The sequence below is a fragment of the Palaemon carinicauda genome, chromosome 11, assembly GCF_036898095.1.
Source record: "Palaemon carinicauda isolate YSFRI2023 chromosome 11, ASM3689809v2, whole genome shotgun sequence".
Classification (NCBI taxonomy): Eukaryota; Metazoa; Arthropoda; class Malacostraca; order Decapoda; family Palaemonidae; genus Palaemon; species Palaemon carinicauda.
Window position 1 is genome coordinate 10,859,816 of NC_090735.1, and position 26,829 is coordinate 10,886,644.

The 26,829-nt window shown below is 36.3% G+C and overlaps 11 non-coding genes across 11 annotated transcripts; all 11 read right to left on the minus strand.

Moving 5' to 3' along the window:
* Positions 1–2,302: 2,302 nt before the first annotated feature.
* TRNAK-UUU (transfer RNA lysine (anticodon UUU)) lies at positions 2,303–2,375 on the minus strand. Its single transcript has one exon. It is a non-coding gene; the product is annotated as a tRNA-Lys (tRNA).
* A 2,350-nt stretch (positions 2,376–4,725) lies between these two features.
* Positions 4,726–4,798, minus strand: TRNAK-UUU (transfer RNA lysine (anticodon UUU)). The gene has a single exon. It is a non-coding gene; the product is annotated as a tRNA-Lys (tRNA).
* A 5,712-nt stretch (positions 4,799–10,510) lies between these two features.
* TRNAK-UUU (transfer RNA lysine (anticodon UUU)) lies at positions 10,511–10,583 on the minus strand. Its single transcript has one exon. It is a non-coding gene; the product is annotated as a tRNA-Lys (tRNA).
* An 884-nt stretch (positions 10,584–11,467) lies between these two features.
* TRNAK-UUU (transfer RNA lysine (anticodon UUU)) lies at positions 11,468–11,540 on the minus strand. Its single transcript has one exon. It is a non-coding gene; the product is annotated as a tRNA-Lys (tRNA).
* A 1,010-nt stretch (positions 11,541–12,550) lies between these two features.
* TRNAK-UUU (transfer RNA lysine (anticodon UUU)) lies at positions 12,551–12,623 on the minus strand. The gene has a single exon. It is a non-coding gene; the product is annotated as a tRNA-Lys (tRNA).
* Positions 12,624–14,340: 1,717 nt separating this feature from the next.
* TRNAK-UUU (transfer RNA lysine (anticodon UUU)) lies at positions 14,341–14,413 on the minus strand. Its single transcript has one exon. It is a non-coding gene; the product is annotated as a tRNA-Lys (tRNA).
* Positions 14,414–17,749: 3,336 nt separating this feature from the next.
* Positions 17,750–17,822, minus strand: TRNAK-UUU (transfer RNA lysine (anticodon UUU)). The gene has a single exon. It is a non-coding gene; the product is annotated as a tRNA-Lys (tRNA).
* Positions 17,823–20,090: 2,268 nt separating this feature from the next.
* TRNAK-UUU (transfer RNA lysine (anticodon UUU)) lies at positions 20,091–20,163 on the minus strand. The gene has a single exon. It is a non-coding gene; the product is annotated as a tRNA-Lys (tRNA).
* Positions 20,164–21,892: 1,729 nt separating this feature from the next.
* TRNAK-UUU (transfer RNA lysine (anticodon UUU)) lies at positions 21,893–21,965 on the minus strand. Its single transcript has one exon. It is a non-coding gene; the product is annotated as a tRNA-Lys (tRNA).
* Positions 21,966–24,238: 2,273 nt separating this feature from the next.
* Positions 24,239–24,311, minus strand: TRNAK-UUU (transfer RNA lysine (anticodon UUU)). Its single transcript has one exon. It is a non-coding gene; the product is annotated as a tRNA-Lys (tRNA).
* Positions 24,312–26,585: 2,274 nt separating this feature from the next.
* TRNAK-UUU (transfer RNA lysine (anticodon UUU)) lies at positions 26,586–26,658 on the minus strand. The gene has a single exon. It is a non-coding gene; the product is annotated as a tRNA-Lys (tRNA).
* Positions 26,659–26,829: the final 171 nt, after the last annotated feature.

A 26,829-nucleotide genomic window follows, 5' to 3' on the forward strand; every position in this document is an offset into this window, starting at 1 on the left:
TGTTGAGGATAATAGGGAGGCAGATATAATTTCTGTTGCAGGTGTTGAGGTGCCGGTGATGGGAGACGAGAATGAGAGAGAAATTACAATAGAGGAAGTGAAGAGAGCACTAGATGAAACGAGAGTAGGAAAAGCATCTGGTATGGATGGTGTGAGAGCTGAGATGTTGAAGGAAGGGGGTGTGACTGTAATTGAATGGTTGGTGAGATGATTTAATATGTGTTTTGTGTTGTCAATGGTACCAGTAGATTGGGTTTGTGCATGTATTGTACCACTATATAAGGGTAAGGGAGATGTACATGAGTGTTGTAATTCAAGAGGTATTAGTTTGTTGAGTGTAGTTGGAAAAGTGTATGGTAGGGTAATGATTAATAAGATTAAGGATAAAACAGAGAATGCAATCTTAGAAGTACAGTGTGGTTTTAGAAGAGGTAGGGGTTGTATGAATCAGATTTTTACAGTTAGGCAGATATGCGAGAAATATTTAGCAAAAGGTAAGGAGGTGTATGTTGCGTTTATGGATCTGGAGAAAGCGTATGATAAAGTTGATAGGGAAGCAATGTGGAATGTGATGAGGTTATATGGAGTTGGTGGAAGGTTGTTGCAAGCAGTGAGAAGTTTCTACAAAGGTAGTAAAGCATGTGTTAGAATAGGAAATGAAGTGAGTGATTGTTTTCCGGTGAGAGTGGGGCTGAGACAGGGATGTGTGATGTCGCCGTCGTTGTTTAATTTGTATGTTGATGGAGTGGTGAAAGAGGTGAATGCTCGAGTGCTTGGCCGAGGATTAAAACTGGTAGACGAGAATGACCATGAATGGGAGGTAGATCAGTTGTTGTTTGCGGTTGATACTGTACTGGTTGCAGACACAGAAGAGAAGCTTGACCGACTAGTGACAGAATTTGGAAGGGTGTGTGAGAGAAGGAAGTTGAGAGTTAATGTGGGTAAGAGTAAGGTTATGAGAAGGTGGTGCAAGGTTGAATGTCATGTTGAATGGAGAGTTACTTGAGGAGGTGGATCAGTTTAAGTACTTGGGGTCTGTTGTTGCAGCAAATGGTGGAGTGGAAGCAGATGTACGTCAGAGAGTGAATGAAGGTTGCAAAGTGTTGGGGGCAGTTAAGGGAGTAGTAAAAAATAGAGGGTTGGGCATGAATGTAAAGAGAGTTCTATATGAGAAAGTGATTGTACCAACTGTGATGTATGGATCGGAGTTGTGGGGAATGAAAGTGACGGAGAGACAGAAATTGAATGTGTTTGAGATGAAGTATCTAAGGAGTATGGCTGGTGTATCTCGAGTAGATAGGGTTAGGAACGAAGTGGTGAGGGTGAGAACGGGTGTAAGAAATGAGTTAGCAGCTAGAGTGGATATGAATGTGTTGAGGTGGTTTGGCCATGTTGAGAGAATGGAAAATGGCTGTCTGCTAAAGAAGGTGATGAATGCAAGAGTTGATGGGAGAAGTACTAGAGGAAGGCCAAGGTTTGGGTGGATGGATGGAGTGAAGAAAGCTCTGGGTGATAGGAAGATAGATGTGAGAGGCAAGAGAGCGTGCTAGAAATAGGAATGAATGGCGAGCGATTGTGATACAGTTCCAGTAAGCCCTGCTGCTTCCTCCAGTGGCTTATATGACCGCGGAGGTAGCAGCAGTAGGGGATTCAGCATTATGAAGCTTCATCTGTGGTGGATAACGGGGGAGGGTGGGCTGTGGCACCCTAGCAGTACCAGCTGAACTCGGGTGAGTCCCTTGTCAGGCTGGGAGGAACGTAGAGAGTAGAGGTCCCCTTTTCGTTTTGTTTCATTTGTTGATGTCGGCTACCCCCCAAAAATTGGGGGAAGTGCCTTGGTATATGTATGTATGTATAAAAGGAAGAAATTCACAGCAAATTATATATAATTTCAACCTGAGTTTAGAATATTATAAACGCCAAGAAGCCTATCCCTCTGTTAACTTCCAGTGCAAATGAATACTATACAAATTACTGCTCATGTTCTTGTTCCTCCTCTTAATCTTTGCTGAAGATATTCTTTAAATACTTTTGTTTTCCAAGCTGACTTATACTATATATTACCCAGGGAAGTTGAAGGAGCTTATAATTGTAGGGAAAAATGTTCTTGATAACATTACAAAATATTATCACGTCCATGATTTTAGTTTTAGAATATTCAAATCATAATTACAGGTTTGTATGGCTTGGCATTTGTGGTAATACAACCGATTGATGTTTGTGATATGCGATAGCGTTATTCGTGGGGGAGGGGACTAGGGAGAGACTATCCACATGAGATGATAATCCTTGAAAAGGTCATCGCCCGAACAGGGACTTGAACCCTGGACCCTTAGGTTAAAAGCCTAATGCTCTACCGACTGAGCTATCCGGGCTTGAGTAATGACGTATAAAAATTAATCTTTTAAGTAAAAGAAAACATGCTTTGGATATATTTCACGTAATATATTTGAGTGGAAGAGATTCGCTATGAGCTATAAGGTTAGGGAAAATGCCAACACAAATTCGAGCAAAATTTGTAGAAGATGAAAAAAGGGAGTATAATTACTCATAACTTCCTCCCTAAAAATATGACCTAATTCATCAAGGTAGAGATATAACTCTCTATATAAAAATTCACATGAAGAACTTTCATCTAAGCAGTCTATTTTGCACAGATATCGTTGATCTCTTAAAACACAAAAAAACTTATAAAACTCCCATACAACACATAAATTATTTCAAGTATAGCAGTGCTTTACATTCATCCATACTATATTAAAGAAGGGCTTCGTAATAATCATTATTGCTATTATCATTACTGGCAAAGCTACAACCCTAGTTGGAAAAGTAAGATGCTATAAGCCCAAGGGCTCTAACACAGTCAGGAAAGGAAATAAAGAAATAGATAAACTACAAACGAAGTATTGGATAATTAATTTAGAATATTTTAACAACATTAACAACATTAAAATAGATCTTTCATATATAAAATATAGAGAATTAACTCAGGATGTTCAACATAAAATCATTTGCTGCAGGTTTGAACTTTTAAAGTTCCAATGCTTCAATTACCTGATTAAGATCATTCCACAATCTGGTTATAACTCGAATAAAACTTCTCAAATACTGTATAGTATGAGCCTTATGATGGAGAATGAATGACTATTAGAATTAACTGCATACCTAGTATTACGCCCAGGATGGTACTGTCTGGTAAGATCTGAATTCAAAGGATGGTGAGGGTTATGAAAAATCTTGCGTAACATGTATAAAAAACTATCTGAACCACGAAAGTTCTTGTCTAAAAAATTGAGATGAGATTTAGCAGGTGAAGATCAGGCGGGAGAACAATACTCGAATCAAGGCAATATGATAGAATCAAAACACTTATTCAGAATAAATTAATCACCGAAAAACTTAAATGCCTTTCTCAATTAGCCATTTTTTTTAATGAAATTGAAAAAACAGGCAGAAAGTGTTTCCCAAGAGTAAATTTGCTATCAAGAATGGTACAAAAAATTTAAAAGAGTCGTATCGAGTTAAGGAAACATTATCAATGCTGAGATCTGGATATTGTGGAGTCATCGCCTTCGACCTACTTACAATCATACTTTGAGTTTTGTTAGGGTTCGACTTCATGCCCCATAATTTTGACCATGCACTAATTTTGACTAGATCTAGTTTTTATAGGGTTCAACTTCATGCCCCATAATTTGGACCTTGCACAAATTTAAGCTAGATCTCTTTTAAGGGATTCAGCAACACCAGATCTACATTCAGGAAATGGAATTGAAGCAAACAGAGTAGCATCATCTGCATATGGACCGAACTTGTTTTCTGGGCCAAACCCCCCATCATGAGTATATAATAAGAAAAGTACTGGGCCAACAACAATACCCTGAGGAACATCAGAAATCACATTCCTATACTTAGTATGACGCAAATCAACAAAAAATCTTTGAAATCTATTACTCAAAAATTCAATAATGATGTTAAAAAAAGACCTACCTACTCCCAACTCATGATTAACACGGGCAAAGGTAACAATAAAATCAAGGCCAATCATATAAAGTTTCTGACCACAATCAAAGGATTTCTGTACACCATTGAAGACTGTAGAGTTATAAATTTTGAAGATGGTGAGCTTACAAAGAAATTATCTTGTTTACTTATAAAATGCATCTAAAAAACATAAAGGATGATAATTACCGAACTACTCCTAACACTAAATAAAGAAAAAACATGCTCAGATTAAACAAGTTTAACCGTAGTGGAGCCAGCCAAGCTCATTCATCTCTAGTACATTATCTTATTATCTGTCCATGCATGCTATTATTGGGAGGAACAAATCCTTTCTTTTTCTCACTTTAACTTCCAGAGCAAATGTGTGTACAACAGTTAATAAAATTGATGATGTCTTAGAATCATAAATTGTAGCTCCTCTTATTCATCTCTGAAGATATTTTTAAATACCTTTCTTTTCCACACTGAATGACATTACCTAGTGAAGTTAGAGGAGCTTAATTTTTTACCCAGCTTATGATTTTGCATTAATTAAACAAAAAAGCTCAAGTTATGATTTATAGACATCATACAAGAGGTTTTTAGTTGTGTGGCTTCGCAGTTGTGGTTCAAGGAATACTGTTGGATTGTGACATACTGTTACGCCTGAGGGGAGGAAGGGCGGGCGGGCTAGGGAGTCTATTCACATGAGATGACAATGATAATCCTGGAAAAGGTCATCGCCCGAACAGGGACTTGAACCCTGGACCCTTAGGTTAAAAGCCTAATGCTCTACCGACTGAGCTATCCGGGCTTGAGTTAAAGTGCAAGATAAATAATATTGTATGTAAATATATTTAAATAGTATTAGATTTATTGCAAGAGCTATCTCTAAATGCTGAAGAGAAGAATTGCCTCATGCACTACAATGATCCATAACTATCTCTGGAACATCGACTCAGTTGGAAAAGTCGGATACTTATAAGCGTAAGGGTTCCAACAGGGAAAAATAGGCTAATGGGGAAAGGAAGTAAAGAAAAGATAAACTACAAGAGAAGTAAATAGTAACGAAAAAAAAAAATATTTCAATTAGGGTAAAAACATTAAAACAGATCTTATATATATAAACTATAAAGGGAGACTCACGTCAGCCTGTTCTACATAAAAACATCCTCTGCAAGTTTGAATTTTTGAAGTTTCAACGTTTCATTTGCCTTGTTTAATGTCCACGTCTCTGAGCCACACTTAGATTCAATTTCAGTTATGGCGGAGTTTATTATTTTTCCAGTTTTGTTTGGTGTTATTTAGCCAAAAAGTCTAAAGTATGATTGAGTGAAAATTGTATTGACACGGAATCAACTTTTCCTTATAACCCCATAAATATGATTCATTTCAAGTGGTCACAGATGCATAATTGTTTTGGAGTTATAGTCCATGGGAAATAGCTTTTTAGGTCAAACAAATTGCAACATTTTGTTTTATTGCATGAACATGTTATATGGACTCTTAGGAACACCATATTCAAAATGGGACAAATTCGGCCATTTTGAAGTTGTGAAAATTACACTTTTAACGTTTTCGGAGGGTACATTTTTCCATGTTTTCCCGTTTTTCTCCAAAACGGTTCATCGTGCGGGTAAGAAGTATTGGTACCAAAAAGATAGAACATTAAATTCTGCACATGTTTGTCTCCATAAGTATTTACCCTAAAATTTAAAGATTTTGCGCAAACAAGCCCAGAATTAGAATACACACATTTTGGAGAAACTGAAAAAATCGACTTTGTACTCACATTTACCTAAATATCTCTTAAACTACTAACTTTACGGTAAAATGTCATAGAATTGTTCCTTTAGAGTGAAGATTTTTCTTTATTTTGACGTATTTCTTTTTCCATTATATCTTGATATTTTGCAAAAGAAACACACACAAATAGACACAATTTTAATTCATGCAAAACAGATGAAAATAGAAAGTTCAGTAAAACAAATTGCATTAGTTTATTCTATGCACGAATGTGTCATTTGGACTCTTTGGAACACCACAGTAAACAATATGACAAATTCGGCCATTGTGAATTTGAGTAATTCCATATTCAAAATGGCGACCGTTCTCACTGTTTGAACTGACGTATCTGCTAAAATTTCCACTTTTTAATGCCTGCATGGCCGATGACAGAATATTCTGTTATCACAAAACAAGCTTCTGCCACTTCATTACTGATAATGTTGACCACAATACAGTAAAAATTACTGGCAAGGACACTTATCATGGCATGGGTCTGATGTGTGCAGTCACACCACCAGTAGCCACATCTCAAACAGTCATTCGGAATTCAGAATATTTTAAGACCAAGCCAAAAAGTATTGCATTAAAAAGGTATAGAAAACTTGGAAAATTAGGAGACATGTTGAACTACAAAGCAGTATCGTCCATTGTCCATGATGACATCAGAGAACATCTTGATATCCTTTGGAAGATTTCATTTCATTATAGATGCAACAGGCCAGGATGGTCCGGCTTTATGCAGACCATTACCCAAGGTAGCCATTTAGGAAAAGCATCCTTCCACTTCTTACCAATGGTTGACTTGGATCCAAACAATTTAAGCTGTATCTTTACTACCCTGATGTTTGTAAATGACGAATGCATGAAATACAACATATCGCCTGTCATCCCATTTGATCAACCCTTGTGGCTCAAGGCAAGGCATATCATCAGCCATGAAAACCAACTCAAACATATTGTTCTCATCCTCGGGCCATTCCATACTTTAATGAGCTTCCTGGGCACTATGGGTCACATCATGAAAGATAGTGGACTGAGAACACTACTGGAGCTTGTGTATGGGCCCAACACTGTCAACCATATGCTGACTGGAAAGGCGTATGAGCGAGCAGTACGTGGCCACTTCTTAGTTGATGCTGCTTTGAATGTATCAGTGGTCAAGAAAGCATCAGATCATGAGGCCACTCAGAATTCAATAGATGGAGCATTACAGAAGTTTGACAAAGTTCTTCGATCAACAAAAACAGAAGTGGAAGCTGAAAACCAGGACATATTGGCAGTTGAAGAGAGGCTCAGAGATATGCAGGATAAGCTACAACAGAGCCAAAATGGAAAATTTTGGGTTCAGTACATGGAGATGATGGATATCCTGTGATCTGCACTCAGAGGTCAAAGAACCAACCAGCTAACATTGTACTTCAGGTCACTACAAAGAATGCTTCCCTTTTTTGCTGCCTCTGGACACAATAACTACACAAAATCAGCACATCTATTCCTCCAGGACATGGTGGACCTACAGAAAACGAATGAGAAACTCTATGACCAACTTACTGAGTCCGGTTTGTTCTTCATTAGGAGATCGGACAGATACTGGGCTGGGTTAGCACCAGATCTTGTTATTGAGCAGGTGTTAATGAAATCCATAAAGTCAACAGGAGGGTTAACACATGGACGAGGTATGGATGAAATTCAATGAACAAAATGGTTACAAGCCATGCCAGTCTTTGCTCAGATAAGTGATGAAGTAAAGAGTGTCCCGGAGAAGACTGGCACTGAAAGAAACAAAGACTTGACTGAATCCAGAAGGATGAGAGATCAGGAGGATACTTCAAAGATTTTCCAGTACCTAGAACAACATAGTCCATTCACAGAAAATGAGTATTTGCACAACATTATTTCAGGATTATCCGCACCACAGTCAAATGCTCACCTTGCCAAAGATTTTGGGAACCATATAATCAAAATGATGGAAGACCAAAATGCAGCAAACTATATCTTCAGAAAGAAACACCAAATCAAGACAATGGGTCAGAAGATAGTAATAGATGGAGTTGAAGTGCAGGTAGATCCTCAAGCTCTATTTCAGCGGTTACTTGTGATAGCCAGTAAGGCTGAAATCAGCTTAAGTGAAATCATGAGGTTTGAGCTCTCTGTATACCAACCATCACTGTTCACAAGCAATGGACTTCCTCGAAGTGCCACCAAATCTCAGCTTGCAGATGCCATAGCAAAATCCACTATAAGTCAAGCTGAGTCAATCCCTGATGCTGAATGTTCTGTTTTTGATGGTGGATCCTTGCTTCAACGCATCAAATGGACTGCAGGAGAAACATATGAAGATATTGCATCCAAATATGTTGTTCTTGTCAAGAAAAATAGCTATCCTATTGTTGTCTTCAATGGATATAGCAATACTGCATCGACAAAATATGTGACTCATCAAAAGCGTGCTAGGGGCTTAAATGTTGCCCCAGATGTTCACCTGACACGCACTAAAGTCTTTACCTTTGGAACTAAGGAGGCATTTCTAGCAAACCATAAAAACAAACAGAGATTTATCAACTTTCTGTCTGAAACTCTGAAGGAGCATGGTGTATCTACAAAGCATGCAGAGGGAGATGCAGATTTTCTAATAGTGCAAGAGGCAGTTAACATGGCAGTTAGCAAGGTAACATACGTTATAGCAGAGGATACTGACATTTTGGTGCTTCTCTGTCATCACATAAAGTCTACCAGTCAGCCCCTGTTCATAGTATCACAGAAATCCAATATGAAGCATCCCATTTGGAACAGTGGAGAAATTAGTGCACGACTCGGTGAAGAATGCTGCAGGTGTTTGCCCTTTATGCATGCTCGGTGTGGATGTAACACCACATCAAGGTTAAACAAAATAGGAAAGGGAGCTGTACTGAAAAAACAAAGTGTTCTCTGCGAGTGTGCTGTGCCATTCTTGTCTCCCAGCTCAACTCACGAGGAAATAAAAATAGCAGGAGAACGAGCAATTATTCAGATGTGCAGCTCTAACAGTGATTGTGCAACTCTTGATGACCGGAGAAAGAAAAAGTTTCAGGGCAAAGTCATCAAGAGTTTGAGAAGTGTTGATGTGAAAGACCTGCCACCTACTAGTGATGCAGCAAAATATCACTCATTCCGGGTTTATTATCAAACACAATTTTCTGGCTAGGTAACAGTGATATTAAACCTGACGACTGGGGCTGGAAGAGAAATGGAAGAAACTTAATTCCTTGCATGATGGACAACAGCCCTGCGCCTGATGCCTTGCTGAGAGTAATCAGATGCAAATGCAAAGGCTTTTATGACATTCAGCACTGCTCATGCAAAAAACACGGGTTATATTGTACAGATTTTTGTGAGGAGTGTCAAACTAGCACTTGTGTTAACATATTAATAGACGTAGACACTGAACATGATTAATTTAAATTTAGTTTGTGCATGTATTTTGAGCAACAATGAGTGCATTTTTTTTTATTTCTGTTATTTTCAAACACCGTCAAGAGCTAATCAATAATTTGATGTTTGTCATTTTAGTTAATCTTGTATATATTACAACCATTGTAAAACCCAAGTAAATTGCTAAGGTAATTTTCTTCTTGAAATATTAAGTGCAGCTTTCATTTTAACCAGGGGCCCACAGAGGTCACGGGTGAAAACAGATGTCTGCAGTAATTTTCTGGAGACCATGCTTTTTTGAGTAATCTATATATATATATATATATATATATATATATATATATATATATATATATATATATATATATATATATATATATACAGTATATATATATATATATATATATATATATATATATATATATATATATATTTAAAAGTGGAAATGTTAGAGGATACTTCCATTCACGCAATGAGAACGGCCGCCATTTTTTATACGGAATTACGCAAACTCAAAATGGCCGAATATGTCAGTTTTGTTTACTGTGGTGTTCCAAAGAGTCCAAATGACACATTCGTGCATAGAATAAACTATTGCAATTTGTTTTACTGAACTTTCTATTTTCATCTGATTTCCATGAATTAAAATTGTCTATTTTTGTGTATGTGTGTTTATTTTGCAAAATATCAAGATATAATGGAAAGTAAATACGTCAAAATAAAGAAAAATCTAAAGGAGCACTTCTATGGCATTTTACCGTAAAGTTAGTAGTTTAAGAGATATTTAGGTAAATGTGAGTACAAAGTCGATTTTTTCAGTTTCTCCAAAATGTGTGTATTCCAATTCCAGGCTTGTTTGCGCAAAATCTTTAAATTTTAGGGTAAATACTTATGGCGACAAACATGTGCAGAATTTAATTTTCTATCTTTTTGGTACCAATACCTCTTACCCGTACGATGAACCGTTTTGGAGAAAAACGGGAAAACATGGAAAAATGTACCCTCCGAAAACGTTGTGATTTTCACAACTTCAAAATGGCCGAATTTGTCCCATTTTGAATATGGTGTTCCTAAGAGTCCATATAACATGTTCATGCAATAAAATAAAATATTGCAATTTGTTTGACTAAATAACCTTTTTTAGCCTATTTCCCCTGGACTATTATTCTGAACATGAAATGTGTCATGTACAATAGTTGCATGATATGTTCTATACCTTGTGTTGTTCTTTGTGATATACTGTCCATTTCTCCAGTTCATAGGGCTTAGTTGTTTTACTTCATTGAAATTTCTTTAGATAAGAGATAATGAAACTTGAAAAGGTCATCGCCCGAACAGGGACTTGAACCCTGGACCCTCAGGTTAAAAGCCTGATGCTCTACCGACTGAGCTATCCGGGCTTGGATAAGTTGCAAGATAAAGAATATTTTAAGTAAATAAATAAAAAAAGGTATTAGCTCTATCACAAGAGCTATATTTAAATGCAGAAAAGAATTACCTCATGCATTACAAGAATGTGGATATTTTATGCTTATTTTAGAATGAAATGTATAGAAAATTAAGAAAGGGGAGGATAATGATCCATCACTATCCCTGGAACATTGACTCAGTTGGGAAAGCCGGATACTATAAGCGTAATGGCTCCAACAGGGAAAAATAGCTCAATGTGGAAAGGAGGTAAAGAAAAGATAAACTACAAGAGAAGTAATGAATAATATGAAATATTCTAATTAGAGTAACAACATTAAAACAGATCTTTTATATATAAACTATAAAGGGAGACTCATGTCAGCCTGTTCTATAAAAAAACATTCGCTGCAAATTTGAATTTTTGAAGCTTCAAAGCTTCAACTGCCTTGTTTAATGTCCAAGTCTCTGAGCAACACTTACTTAGGACTCAATAATGTAATTAACGTAACTTTTTTTTTATGTTTTACTTTAGACTCCATTTTAGTTATGGCTGAGTTTATTGGTTCTCCAGTATTGTTTGGAGTTAATTAGCCGAAAAGTCTTAGGTATGATTGAGTGAAAATTGGATTGACACTGATTAAACTTTTCCTTTTAACCCCATGATATGATCCATTTCCAGTGGTCACTGATGAATAATCTTTTTTAGAGTTATTCTGAACATGACATGTGTTATGTACAATAGTTGCATATGTGCTATACATTATGTTGTTCTTTGTGAGGTACTGTCCACTTTTATAACCAGTTCATAGGGCTTAGTTGCTTTACTTCATTGAAATTTCTTTAGATAACAGATGATGAAACTTGAAAAGGTCATCGCCCGAACAGGGACTTGAACCCTGGACCCTCAGGTTAAAAGCCTGATGCTCTACCGACTGAGCTATCCAGGCTTAATGAGAGAATAATATGTAAATAAATAAAAAAAGGTCTTACCTCTATTACAAGAGCTGTATCTAAATGGAGATAAGAATTACCTCATGCACTTCAAGAATGTGGATATTTTATGCTTATTTTAGAAAGAAATTTATGGAAAATTAAGAAGGGAAGGATAATGATCCATAACTATCTCTGGAACATTGACTCACTTGGAAAAGCCGGATATTTTTCCCTGTTGGAGCCCTTACGCTTGTAAGGGCTCCAACAGGGAAAAATAGCCCAATGGGGAAAGGAGGTAAAGAAACGATAAACTACGAGAGAAGTAATACATACATACATACATACATATACCAAGGCACTTCCCCCAATTTGGGGGGGTAGCCGACATCATCAAATGAAACAAAACAAAAAGGGAACCTCTACTCTCTACGTTCCTCCCAGCCTGATATAACATTAAATATTTTAATTAGAGTAACACCATTAAAATAGATCTTTTATATATAAAATATAAAGGGAGACTCATGTCAGCCTGTTCTATCTAAAAACATTCGCTGCAAATTTGAATTTTTGAAGTTTCAACTTTTCAACTGCCTTGTTTAATGTCCAAGTCTCTGAGCCACATTTACTTGGGGGCTCAGAGATGTAATTAACGTAATGTTTTTTTTATATGTTTTACTTTAGACTCCATTTTAGTTATGGCTGAGTTTATTGTTTCTCCAGTATTGTTTGGTGTTAATTAGCCGAAAAGTCTAAAGTATGATTGAGTGAAAATTAGATTGACACTGATTAAACGTTTCCTTTTAACCCCATGACATGATTCATTTCGAGTGGTTACTGATGTATAATCATTTTTGGAGTTATTCTGAACATGACATGTGTAATGTACAATAGTTGCATGATATGTTCTATACATTGTGTTGTTCTTTTGAGTACTGTCCACTTGTATAACCAGTTCATAGGGCTTAGTTGTGTTACTTCATTGAAATTTCTTTAGATAACAGATGATGAAACTTGAAAAGGTCATCGCCCGAACAGGGACTTGAACCCTGGACCCTCAGGTTAAAAGCCTGATGCTCTACCGACTGAGCTATCCGGGCTTGAATAACAGGGCAAGATTAAGAATATTTTATACAAAAATAATTTAAATGAATATTAGATTTATGACAAGAGCTATATCGGAATGCAGAAAAGAAGAATTACCTCATGCACTCAAGGATGCGAAGAATTTAAGCTTATTTTAGAAAGAAATTTACAGAAAATGAAGGGGAGGTAATGATCCCTAACTTTATGTCTGGAACAATGACTCAGTTGCAAAAGGATGATGCTATAAAGCCAAAGGACTCCAACACGGGGAAAAATAGCGCAGTGAGGAAAAGAAATAAAGAAACAAAAAACTGAAAGAGAGGTAATTAATAATTAATATAGAATATTTTAAGAAAAGTAATACTATTACAATAGATATTTTATATATAAACTATAAAGACAGACTAATATCGGACTGTTCAACATAAAACATCTGCTGCAAGTTTGAATTTTGGAAGTTCCAACTGACTAATTAGGAAAATCATTCCACAATCTGGTCGTAACTGGAATAAAGTTTCTAGAATACTGTGTAGTACTGAGTATTATGATGGAGAAGGCAGGACTATTAGAATCAACAGCATACCTAGTCCTACGAGAAGGATGGTACTGTCTGGGAAGATCTAAATGCAAAGGATAATCAGTTGTGAAAAATCTTATGCAACATGCATAAAGAACTAACTGAACTACGGTGCCAGAGATTAATATCTAAATCTGGAATAAGAAATCTAATAGACCTCAAGTTCTTGTCAACCAAATTAAGAAGGGGAAAGATGTCTAAATATAGCTTTAGAGAGGAATGATAATCCCAAATTTTATTATGCTTAGTAATTAAGCCTCTTGTAACATTGGTAAACGAAGATGGAATTGTTTACACTTTTTTATCTTATCTTTCTTTTTTGAGACTTTTCATAGTATGACCGATAATCTCATGTACAGTTGGTCACAGGAAATCCTGGCACACCTCACTCTGACGTGGTAGGAGGTGCTGCACAGAGGAACGCTCAGCGCTGTAAGGGTGTGACATGCAGCCACTACCATCAGAGCAAGGCGAGTCAGGAATGGCTGTTTCCAAGTACATATCCTCATAACATCAAGTTTGGCCCTTTGTTTATGTCTGGGATATTCGAAGTTTACCAATAGATAGAGTAGAGTCAAACTACATATTCATGGCTTCAGGAGTGATCGTCTACCTACCGATCATTCACCGTTATTGGCTGTAGGTAGACAGGAATGCGTTTTTTTCCAGAAAATAACGACAGCCATTACAAAAATGGAGTTAATAATTGTAAATCTACAACTATAATTTCCTTGTCCTAAAATAAAAATGTGCTGATATATAAATTCAATGTAGATCTACCTACTGAGTATTACAGAGTACTCAAGATACTAATGAGCAAATAATATTGATGTCGTGAAGAGACGCAATTAACGTAACTTTTTATATCTTTTATTTTAGCTATGGTGGAGTTTATTTTTTCTCCAGTCTTATATATTGTTAACTGGCCAAAACCTCTTACGTATGATTAAACTTTTTCCTTAAAACACCATAAAATTATTCATTTCGAGTGGTCACTGATTTTTTTTCTTTTTTTTTTTTTTAGTTAATCTGAACATAACACGTGATGTTCTTTGTAAGGTATTGTCCATTTTTATAACCAGTTCACAGTGCTTAGTTGTTTTACTTCATTGAAATTTCTTTAGATAAGAGATGATGAAACTTGAAAATGTCATCGCCCGAACAGGGACTTGAACCCTGGACCCTCAGGTTAAAAGCCTGATGCTCTACCGACTGAGCTATCCGGGCTTGAATAACCAGGCAAGGCTAAGAATATTTTATCTCAAAAAAATTTAAATGAATATTAGATTTATCACAAGAGCTATATCTAAAAGCAGAAAAGAATAATTGCTTCAAGCATTACAAGGATGTGGAGAATTTAAGCTCATCTTAGAAAGAAATTTACAGAAAATATAGAAGGGGGAGGTAATGATACATAACGTTATCTCTGGAACACTGACTTAGTTGGAAAAGGAGGATGCTATAATCAAAAGGGCTCCAACACGGGAAAACTATCCCAGTGAGGAAAGGAAATAAAGAAACAGAAAACCTAAAAGAGGGGTAATGAATAATTAATATAAACTATAAAGACACTCATATCAGCTGCTTCAACATAAAACATCTGGTGCAAGTTTGCATTTTGGAAGTTCCAGCGTTTCAACTGACCGAGTAGGAATATCAATCCAAAATCTGGTTGTAGCACGGATAATGCTTCTAGACTACTGTGTAGCATTGAGTCTTATGATGGAGAAGGCCTGAATATTAGAATCGACTGCATATCTAGTACTACGAGAAGGATGGTACTGTCTGGGAAGATATGAAGGCAAAACACGATCAGTTATGAAAAACCTTATGCAACATGCATAAAGAACTAACTGAACGACGGTGCCAGAGATTAATATCTAAATCAGGAACAAGAAATATAATAGACCACAAGTTTATCTCAACCAGATTAGGAAGGGGAAAGATATCTAAATATACATTTAGAGAGGAATGGCAATCCCTAGTTTTATTATGCTGAGTAATTAAGCCTCTTGTACCATTGGGAAAAAACAATGGATTTGTTTACACTTTTTTTTTATCTTATCTTTCTTTTTTGCGATTTTTCATAGCATGATCGTAAATCGCATGTACAGTTGGTCACAGGAAAACCTGGCACACCTCAATCTGACGTGGTAGGGGGTGCTGCACAGAGGAACGCTCAGCGTTGTAAGGGTGTGACATGCAGCCACTTCATCAGAACGAGCTGAGTAAGGAATGGCTCTTTCCAAATACATATTCTCATAGCATCAAGTTTGGCCCGTTTGCTTATGTCTGGGAGATTCGAAGTTTACCATTAGATAGAATATAGTTAAACTACATATACATGGCTTCAGGAGTAATCGTCTACCTACTGATCATTTACTGTTATTGGCTGTAGGTAGACAGGGATGCTAGTTTTTTTCCAGAAAATTGTGACAGCCATTACAAAAATGGCATTAACAATTGTAAATCTACAACTATCATTTCCTTGTTGTGAAACAAAAATATGCTGATAAAAAAATTCAATATTGATCCACCTACTGAGTATAACAGAATGATCAAGATACTAATGAGAAATTGACATTGATGTGGATAGAGATCATACTTTCTGGGGATGGAAAGTTGTGTTCCTCTATTAATATGCGTGGTAATTCTAGTAGCAAGGATATTAGGGACCCCTTTCCTGACAGTTTCTTCATTTTGGTGTTGAAAATGCCCCTTCTCCCAATTGTTACTAACTGGAACATTTTCTCAATTAGACATAGTGTTTGTAATTAATGTCTATCTATCTATCTAAGCGCCACGCCCTCGATGTGGGCTGTCAATTGCCTTCACTTGGTACTGTCTCTAACTCTGTATAAATTGTCCAGTTGTTACAATTTCATTTACATCCTCCAGTAAGCTGTCCAAAAACTTTTTCCTTTGCCGGACTCCTGCTCTTCTCCCCTTTATTTTCCCCATAAGGCACAAAAATTCGATCTTTTCTCTTATTGCATGTCTGAGAAATTCCATCTGCCTCCTCATTCACTTCTAACTGATTCACTTTTCTCAATACTTCCTCATTTGTTAATCTCTCAGTCCACATGCGATCTTCAACATTCTTCAGTAAAACCACAATTCAGCTGCACTTATTCTATTTTTCAAGTTCTTTTCTAATATCCCCACGTCTCTGAGCCACACTTAATATGGCCAGACCAAGGTCTATATATACCAGGTCACCCAACGCGCAGCTTAAGCTGTGAATCACCCATACTGTGACGTCAAGCTTCCCCGCCTCATACACGTGGGTAAACAAAAACAAAAAGGACCGTTGCCTTAGTTAGCTACCTATAGAGGTAACGTAAACAATAGGAGACGCTGTGTCCATTATCATTTTATTCATTCATTCATTCTGTCACTAATAATGCCAGGTAACTGCACAGTATTTGGCTGTTATAATAGACATGATAAAACTAAAAGCTCAAACATAAAATACCATCGCTTTCCAAATGAAAAACCATACATAGACCAGTGGATACATGCATGTTGCCGTGCAGACAGAATTAACGTTGTGAATGCTACTGTTTGCTCGATTTATTTTAAACCAGAAAGAGAAGTTTTTGTTTTCTCAGATGTTCCACATTTAATTAAATTAGTTAGAAATATGCCTAACAACGCAGATATTCAGAAATTTAGATTTTTATTTAGAGAAAGATGCTTTAGACGAGGAAGAAGACCTTTTGAGAGCAAATAAAGAAATATATTGGGGGAGTAATTGAGGAAGAAGCTCTTAAATATATTGGTGGATATATTGTAAAGAAATTTTGTGTAAAATATCCTGAGTTAGGAAATAAGACTGAAGAAATGCTAAGGAATGATACTTGGATAGCATGTGTTAATCGGGGGGGAATTACATGCACCTTCTAGTCAGTTTTTTCACAGTTGTTAATAATGCGGGAGATTTTTAATGCTGTACACGGGGAAGCTCTCATGGAAGGAAAAAATTGTTTTAAAAAGCTTTATTTAGAATTAAAACAGTCTGGTATTGAAGTTCCTGACGATGTTATTGCTTTTTTTGTTAAGATATCGGTATATTTTCGAATGCGATATCTTAATAATTTGATAAAGTATAAAAAACCTCATTGACTGTGTGATAGATCTACGTTCTTAATGGGTCTCGCCAACACTAAGCCCCTTCAGATGACATAGGTGCGCAGAAGAGGCTTAAAATCGGTACGCTGTCTGGCTGACCTGGTATATCTGGACCGTGGGCCAGACACGCAATTAACGTAACTTTTTATATCTTTTATTTTATCTATGGGGGAGTTTATTTTTTCTCCAGTCTTATATATTGTTAACTGGCCAAAACCTCTTACGTATGATTAAACTTTTTCCTTATAACACCATAATATGATTCATTTCGAGTGGTCACTGATATTTTTTTTTTTTTTGAGTTATTCTGAACATAACATGTGTTGTTCTTTGTAAGGTATTGTCCATTTTTGTAACCAGTTCACAGGGCTTAGTAGTTTTACTTCATTGAAATTTCTTTAGATAACAGATGATGAAACTTGAAAAGGTCATCGCCCGAACAGGGACTTGAACCCTGGACCCTCAGGTTAAAAGCCTGATGCTCTACCGACTGAGCTATCCGGGCTTGAATAACCAGGCAAGGCTAAGAATATTTTATGTCAAAAAAAATTTAAATGAGTATTAGATTTATCACAAGAGCTATATCTAAATGCAGAAAGGAATAATTTCCTCATGCACTACAAGGATGTGGAGAATTTAAGCTCATCTTAGAAAGAAATTTACAGAAAATATAGAAGGGGGAGGTAATGATACATAATGTTATCTCTGGAACACTGACTCAGTTGGAAAAGGAGGATGCTATAATCAAAAGGGCTCCAACACGGGAAAACTATCCCAGTGAGGAGAGGAAATTAAGAAACAGAAAACCTAAAAGAGGGGTAATGAATAATTAATATAAACTATAAAGACACTCATATCAGCTGCTTCAACATAAAACATCTGGTGCAAGTTTGCATTTTGGAAGTTCCAGCGTTTCAACTGACCGAGTAGGAATATCAATCCAAAATCTGGTTGTAGCACGGATAATGCTTCTAGACTACTGTGTAGCATTGAGTCTTATGATGGAGAAGGCCTGAATATTAGAATCGACTGCATATCTAGTACTACGAGAAGGATGGTACTGTCTGGGAAGATATGAAGGCAAAACACGATCAGTTATGAAAAACCTTATGCAACATGCATAAAGAACTAACTGAACGACGGTGCCAGAGATTAATATCTAAATCAGGAACAAGAAATATAATAGACCACAAGTTTATCTCAACCAGATTAGGAAGGGGAAAGATATCTAAATATACATTTAGAGAGGAATGGCAATCCCTAGTTTTATTATGCTGAGTAATTAAGCCTCTTGTACCATTGGGAAAAAACAATGGATTTGTTTACACTTTTTTTATTTTATCTTATCTTTCTTTTTTGCGATTTTTCATAGCATGATCGTAAATCGCATGTACAGTTGGTCACAGGAAATCCTGGCACACCTCAATCTGACGTGGTAGGGGGTGCTGCACAGAGGAACGCTCAGCGTTGTAAGGGTGTGACATGCAGCCACTTCATCAGAACGAGCCGAGTAAGGAATGGCTCTTTCCAAATACATATTCTCATAGCATCAAGTTTGGCCCGTTTGCTTATGTCTGGGAGATTCGAAGTTTACCATTAGATAGAATATAGTTAAACTACATATACATGGCTTCAGGAGTAATCGTCTACCTACTGATCATTTACTGTTATTGGCTGTAGGTAGACAGGGATGCTAGTTTTATCCAGAAAATTGAGACAGCCATTACAAAAATGGCATTAACAATTGTAAATCTACAACTATCATTTCCTTGTTGTGAAACAAAAATATGCTGATAAACAAATTCAATATTGATCCACCTACTGAGTATAACAGAATGATCAAGATACTAATGAGAAATTGACATTGATGTGGATAGAGATCATACTTTCTGGGGATGGAAAGTTGTGTTCCTCTATTAATATGCGTGGTAATTCTAGTAGCAAGGATATTAGGGACCCCTTTCCTGACAGTTTCTTCATTTTGGTGTTGAAAATGCCCCTTCACCCAATTGTTACTAACTGGAACATTTTCTCAATTAGAGATAGTGTTTGTAATTAATGTCTATCTATCTATCTAGGCACCATGCCCTCGATGTGGGCAGTCAATTGCCTTCACTTGGTACTGTCTCTAACTCTGTATAAATTGTCCAACTGGTAAATTTGTATTTACATCCTCCAATAAGCTTTCCAAAAACTTTTTCCTTTACCGGTCACTTGCTCTTCTCCTCTTTATTTTCCCCACAAGGCACAGAAGTTCGATCTTTTCTCCGAGAAATTCCATCTGCCTCCTCATTATCACTTCTAACAGATTCACTCTTCTCAATACCTCCTCATTTGTTAATCTCTCAGTCCACATTGGATCTTCAACATTCTTCTGTAAAACCACAATTCAGCTGCATTTATTCTATTTTTCCAGTTCTTATCCCCCACGTCTCTAAGCCCCACTTACTTATGGCTTAGAGACGTAATTAACGTAACTTTGTATATCTTACTTTTAGCTATGATTGGGGTTTATTGTTTCTCCAGTCTTGATAGGTGTTAATTGGCCCAAACCTCTTAAGTATGATTAAACTTTTCCTTATAACACCATATGATTCATTCCAGTGGACACTGATAATATTTTTTTTCTTTTTTTTTTTTTGAGTTATTCTGAACATGACATGGTTGTTCTTTGTAAGGTATTGTCCATTTTTATAACCAGTTCACAGGGCTTAGTTGTTTTACTTCATTGAAATTTCTTTAGATAACAGATGATGAAACTTGAATAGGTCATCGCCCGAACAGGGACTTGAACCCTGGACCCTCAGGTTAAAAGCCTGATGCTCTACCGACTGAGCTATCCGGGCTTGAATAACTAAGCAAGGCTAAGAATATTTGATGTCAAAAAAATTTAAATGAGTATCAGATTTATTTCAAGAGCTATATCTAAAAGCAGAAACGAATAATTGCCTCATGCACTACAAGGATGTGGAGAACTTAAGCTCATCTTGGAAAGAAATTTACAGAAAATATAGAAGGGGGAGGTAATGATACATAACTTTATCTCTGGAACACTAACTCAGTTGGAAAAGGAGGATGCTATAATCAAAAGGGCTCCAACACGGGAAAACTATCCCAGTGAGGAAAGGAAATAAACAAAAAACTAAAAGAGAGGTAATTAATAATTAATATAGAATATTTTAAGAAAAGTAATACTATTACAATAGATATTTTATATATAAACTATAAAGACAGACTAATATCAGACTGTTCAACATAAAACATCTGCTGCAAGTTTGAATTTTGGAAGTTCCAACGTTTCAACTGACTAATTAGAAAAATCATTCCACAATCTGGTCGTAGCTGGAATAAAGCTTCTAGAATACTGTGTAGTACTGAGTATTATGATGAAGAAGGCAGGACTATTAGAATCAACCGCATACCTAGTCCTACGAGAAGGATGGTACTGTCTGGGAAGATCTAAATGAAAAAGGATAATCAGTTGTGAAAAATCTTATGCAACATGCATAAAGAACTAACTGAACTACGGTGCCAGAGATTAATATCTAAATCTGGAATAAGAAATCTAATAGACCTCAAGTTCTTGTCAACCAAATTAAGAAGGGGAAAGATGTCTAAATATAGCTTTAGAGAGGAATGATAATCCCAAATTTTATTATGCTTAGTAATTAAGCCTCTTGTAACATTGGGAAAAGAAGATGGAATTGTTTACACTTTTTTTATCTTATCTTTCTTTTTTGAGACTTTTCATAGTATGACCGATAATCTCATGTACAGTTGGTCACAGGAAATCCTGGCACACCTCACTCTGACGTGGTAGGAGGTGCTGCACAGAGGAACGCTCAGCGCTGTAAGGGTGTGACATGCAGCCACTACCATCAGAGCGAGGCGAGTCAGGAATGGCTGTTTCCAAGTACATATTCTCATAACATCGATTTTGGCTCTTTGCTTATGTCTGGGAGATTCGAAGTTTACCATTAGATAGAATATAGTTAAACTACATATACATGGCTTCAGGAGTAATCGTCTACCTACTGATCATTTACTGTTATTGGCTGCAGGTAGACAGGAATGCGTTTTTTTTCCAGAAAATAACGACAGCCATTACAAAAATGGAGTTAATAATTGTAAATCTACAACTATAATTTCCTTGTCCTAAAATAAAAATGTGCTGATATATAAATTCAATATAGATCTACCTACTGAGTATTACAGAGTACTCAAGATACTAATGAGCAAATAATATTGATGTCGTGAAGAGACGCAATTAACGTAACTTTTTATATCTTTTATTTTAGCTATGGTGGAGTTTATTTTTTCTCCAGTCTTATATATTGTTAACTGGCCAAAACCTCTTACGTATGATTAAACTTTTTCCTTAAAACACCATAAAATTATTCATTTCGAGTGGTCACTGATTTTTTTTCTTTTTTTTTTTTTTTTAGTTAATCTGAACATAACACGTGATGTTCTTTGTAAGGTATTGTCCATTTTTATAACCAGTTCACAGTGCTTAGTTGTTTTACTTCATTGAAATTTCTTTAGATAACAGATGATGAAACTTGAAAATGTCATCGCCCGAACAGGGACTTGAACCCTGGACCCTCAGGTTAAAAGCCTGATGCTCTACCGACTGAGCTATCCGGGCTTGAATAACCAGGCAAGGCTAAGAATATTTTATCTCAAAAAAATTTAAATGAATATTAGATTTATCACAAGAGCTATATCTAAAAGCAGAAAAGAATAATTGCTTCAAGCATTACAAGGATGTGGAGAATTTAAGCTCATCTTAGAAAGAAATTTACAGAAAATATAGAAGGGGGAGGTAATGATACATAACGTTATCTCTGGAACACTGACTTAGTTGGAAAAGGAGGATGCTATAATCAAAAGGGCTCCAAAACGGGAAAACTATACCAGTGATGAAAGGAAATTAAGAAACAGAAAACCTAAAAGAGGGGTAATGAATAATTAATATAAACTATAAAGACACTCATATCAGCTGCTTCAACATAAAACATCTGGTGCAAGTTTGCATTTTGGAAGTTCCAGCGTTTCAACTGACCGAGTAGGAATATCAATCCAAAATCTGGTTGTAGCACGGATAATGCTTCTAGACTACTGTGTAGCATTGAGTCTTATGATGGAGAAGGCCTGAATATTAGAATCGACTGCATATCTAGTACTACGAGAAGGATGGTACTGTCTGGGAAGATATGAAGGCAAAACACGATCAGTTATGAAAAACCTTATGCAACATGCATAAAGAACTAACTGAACGACGGTGCCAGAGATTAATATCTAAATCAGGAACAAGAAATATAATAGACCACAAGTTTATCTCAACCAGATTAGGAAGGGGAAAGATATCTAAATATACATTTAGAGAGGAATGGCAATCCCTAGTTTTATTATGCTGAGTAATTAAGCCTCTTGTACCATTGGGAAAAAACAATGGATTTGTTTACACTCTTTTTTTTATCTTATCTTTCTTTTTTGCGATTTTTCATAGCATGATCGTAAATCGCATGTACAGTTGGTCACAGGAAATCCTGGCACACCTCAATCTGACGTGATAGGGGGTGCTGCACAGAGGAACGCTCAGCGTTGTAAGGGTGTGACATGCAGCCACTTCATCAGAACGAGCTGAGTAAGGAATGGCTGTTTCCAAATACATATTCTCATAGCATCAAGTTTGGCCCGTTTGCTTATGTCTGGGAGATTCGAAGTTTACCATTAGATAGAATATAGTTAAACTACATATACATGGCTTCAGGAGTAATCGTCTACCTACTGATCATTTACTGTTATTGGCTGTAGGTAGACAGGGATGCTAGTTTTATCCAGAAAATTGTGACAGCCATTACAAAAATGGCATTAACAATTGTAAATCTACAACTATCATTTCCTTGTTGTGAAACAAAAATATGCTGATAAACAAATTCAATATTGATCCACCTACTGAGTATAACAGAATGATCAAGATACTAATGAGAAATTGACATTGATGTGGATAGAGATCATACTTTCTGGGGATGGAAAGTTGTGTTCCTCTATTAATATGCGTGGTAATTCTAGTAGCAAGGATATTAGGGACCCCTTTCCTGACAGTTTCTTCATTTTGGTGTTGAAAATGCCCCTTCTCCCAATTGTTACTAACTGGAACATTTTCTCAATTAGAGATAGTGTTTGTAATTAATGTCTATCTATCTATCTAGGCACCATGCCCTCGATGTGGGCAGTCAATTGCCTTCACTTTGTCCTGTCTCTAACTCTGTTTAAATTGTCCAAATGGTAAATTTTTATTTACATCTTCCTGTAAGCTTTCCAAAAACTTTTTCCTTTACCGGTCACTTGCTCTTCTCCTCTTTATTTTCCCCACAAGGCACAGAAGTTCGATCTTTTCTCTTATTACATGTCCGAGAAATTCCATCTGCCTCCTCATTATCACTTCTAACTGATTCACTCTTCTCAATACCTCCTCATTTGTTAATCTCTCAGTCCACATTGGATCTTCAACATTCTTCTGTAAAACCACAATTCAGCTGCATTTATTCTATTTTTCCAGTTCTTATCCCCCACGTCTCTGAGCCCCACTTACTTATGGCTTAGAGACGTAATTAACGTAACTTTGTATATCTTACTTTTAGCTATGATTGGGGTTTATTGTTTCTCCAGTCTTGTTAGGTGTTAATTGGCCCAAACCTCTTAAGTATGATTAAACTTTTCCTTATAACACCATATGATTCATTCCAGTGGACACTGATAATTTTTTTTTCTTTTTTTTTGAGTTATTCTGAACATGACATGTGTTGTTCTTTGTAAGGTATTGTCCATTTTTGTAACCAGTTCACAGGGCTTAGTTGTTTTACTTCATTGAAATTTCTTTAGATAACAGATGATGAAACTTGAAAAGGTCATCGCCCGAACAGGGACTTGAACCCTGGACCCTCAGGTTAAAAGCCTGATGCTCTACCGACTGAGCTATCCGGGCTTGAATAACTTAACAAGGCTAAGAATATTTTATGTCAAAAAAATTTAAATGAGTATTAGATTTATTACAAGAGCTATGTCTAAATGCAAAAAAGAATAATTGCCTCATGCACTACAAGGATGTAGAGAATTTAAGCTCATCTTGGAAAGAAATTTACAGAAAATATAGAAGGGGGAGGTAATGATACATAACTTTATCTCTGGAACACTAACTCAGTTGGAAAAGGAGGATGCTATAATCAAAAGGGCTCCAAAACGGGAAAACTATCCCAGTGAGGAAAGGAAATAAAGAAACACAAAACCTAAAAGAGAGGTAATGAATAATTAATATAAAATATATTAAGAAAAGTAATACCATTACAATAGATATTTTATATAAAAACTATAAAGACACTCATATCAGCCGGTTCAACATAAACATCTGGTGCAAGTTTGCATTGTGGAAGTTCCAGCGTTTCAACTGACCGAGTAGGAATATCAATCTAAAATCTGGTCGTAGCACGGATAATGCTTCTAGACTACTGTGTAGCATTGAGTCTTATGATGGAGAAGGCCTGAATATTAGAATCGACTACATACCTAGTACTACGAGAAGGATGGTACTGTCTGGGAAGATATGAACGTAAAACATGATCAGTTATGAAAAACCTTATGCAACATGCATAAAGAACTAACTGATCACGGTGCCAGAGATTAATATCTAAATCAGGAACAAGAAATATAATAGACTACAAGTTTTTCTCAACCAAATTAAGAAGGGGAAAGATATCTAAATATACATTTAGAGAGGAATGGCAATCCCTAGTTTTATTATGCTGAGTAATTAAGCCTCTTGTAACATTGGGAAAAAACAATGAATTGTTTACACTTTTTTTTTTTTATCTTATCTTTCTTTTTAACGACTTTTCATAGAATGATCGAAAATCGCATGTACAGTTGGTCACAGGAAATCCTGGCACGCCTCAGTCTGACGAGGTAAGAGGTGCTGCACAGAGAAACGCTCAGCACTGTACGGGTGTGACATGCAGCCACTACCATCAGAGCGAGGTGAGTCAGGAATGGCTGTTTCCAAGTACATATTCTCATAACATCAAGTTTGGGCCTTTGCTTATGTCTGGGAGGTTCGAAAGTTTACCATTAGATAGAGCATAGTCAAAGTGTATATTCATGGCTTCAGGAGTAATCGTCTACCTACTAATCATTCACCGTTATTGGCTGCAGGTAGACAGGAATGCGTTTTTTTTTTCCAGAAAATAACGACAGCCATTACAAAAATGGCATTAATCATAGTAAATCTACAACTATCATTTCCTTGCCCTAAAATAAAAATGTGCTGATATATAAATTCAATATAGATCTACCTACTGAGTATTACAGAGTGCTCAAGATATTAATGAGCAAATGACATTGATGTCGGTGAAGATCATACTTTCTGGGGTTGGAAAGTTATCTTCTATTAATAGGCGTGGCAATTCTAGTAACAAGGAAATTATGGACCCTTTTCCTCCTACTGTCTTCATTTTGGTGTTGAATATGCCCTTCACCCAATTGTTACTAATTGGAACCTTTTCTGCAATTAGAGATAGTGTCTGAAATTAACGTCTATCTATCAATCTAGGTGCCATGTCCTCGACTTGGGCTGCCAATTGCCTTCACTTTGTCCTGTCTCTAACTCTGTTTAAATTGTCCAATTGGTAAATCATTATTTACATCGTCCAATAAGCTTTCCAAAAACTTTTTCCTTTGCCGGCCTCTTGCTCTTCGATCTTTTCTCTTATTACATGTCTGAGAAATTCCATCATTCACTTCTAACTGATTCACTAATCTCAATACTTCCTCATTTGTTAATCTCTCAGTCCACATGCGATCATCAACATTCTTCAGTAAAACCACAATTCAGCTGCACTTATTCTATTTCTTATGTTCTTTTCTAATATCCCCACGTCTCTGAGCCACACTTACTTATGGCTCAGAGACGCAATTAACGTAACTTTTTATATCTTTTATTTTATCTATGGGGGTTTATTTTTTCTCCAGTCTTGATAGGTGTTAATTGGCCCAAACCTCTTAAGTATGATTAAACCTTTCCTTATAACACCATAATATGATTCATTTCGAGTGGTCACTGATTTTTTTTTTTTTTAGTTATTCTGAACATAACATGTGTTGTTCTTTGTAAGGTATTGTCCATTTTTATAACCAGTTCACAGGGCTTAGTAGTTTTACTTCATTGAAATTTCTTTAGATAACAGATGATGAAACTTGAAAAGGTCATCGCCCGAACAGGGACTTGAACCCTGGACCCTCAGGTTAAAAGCCTGATGCTCTACCGACTGAGCTATCCGGGCTTGGATACCTTGGCAAGGCTAAGAATATTTCATGTCAAAAAAATTTAAATGAGTATTAGATTTATTACAAGAGCTATACCTAAATGCAGAAAAGAATAATTGCCTCATGCACTACAAGGATGTGGAGAATTTAAGCTCATCTTAGAAAGAAATTTACAGAAAATATAGAAG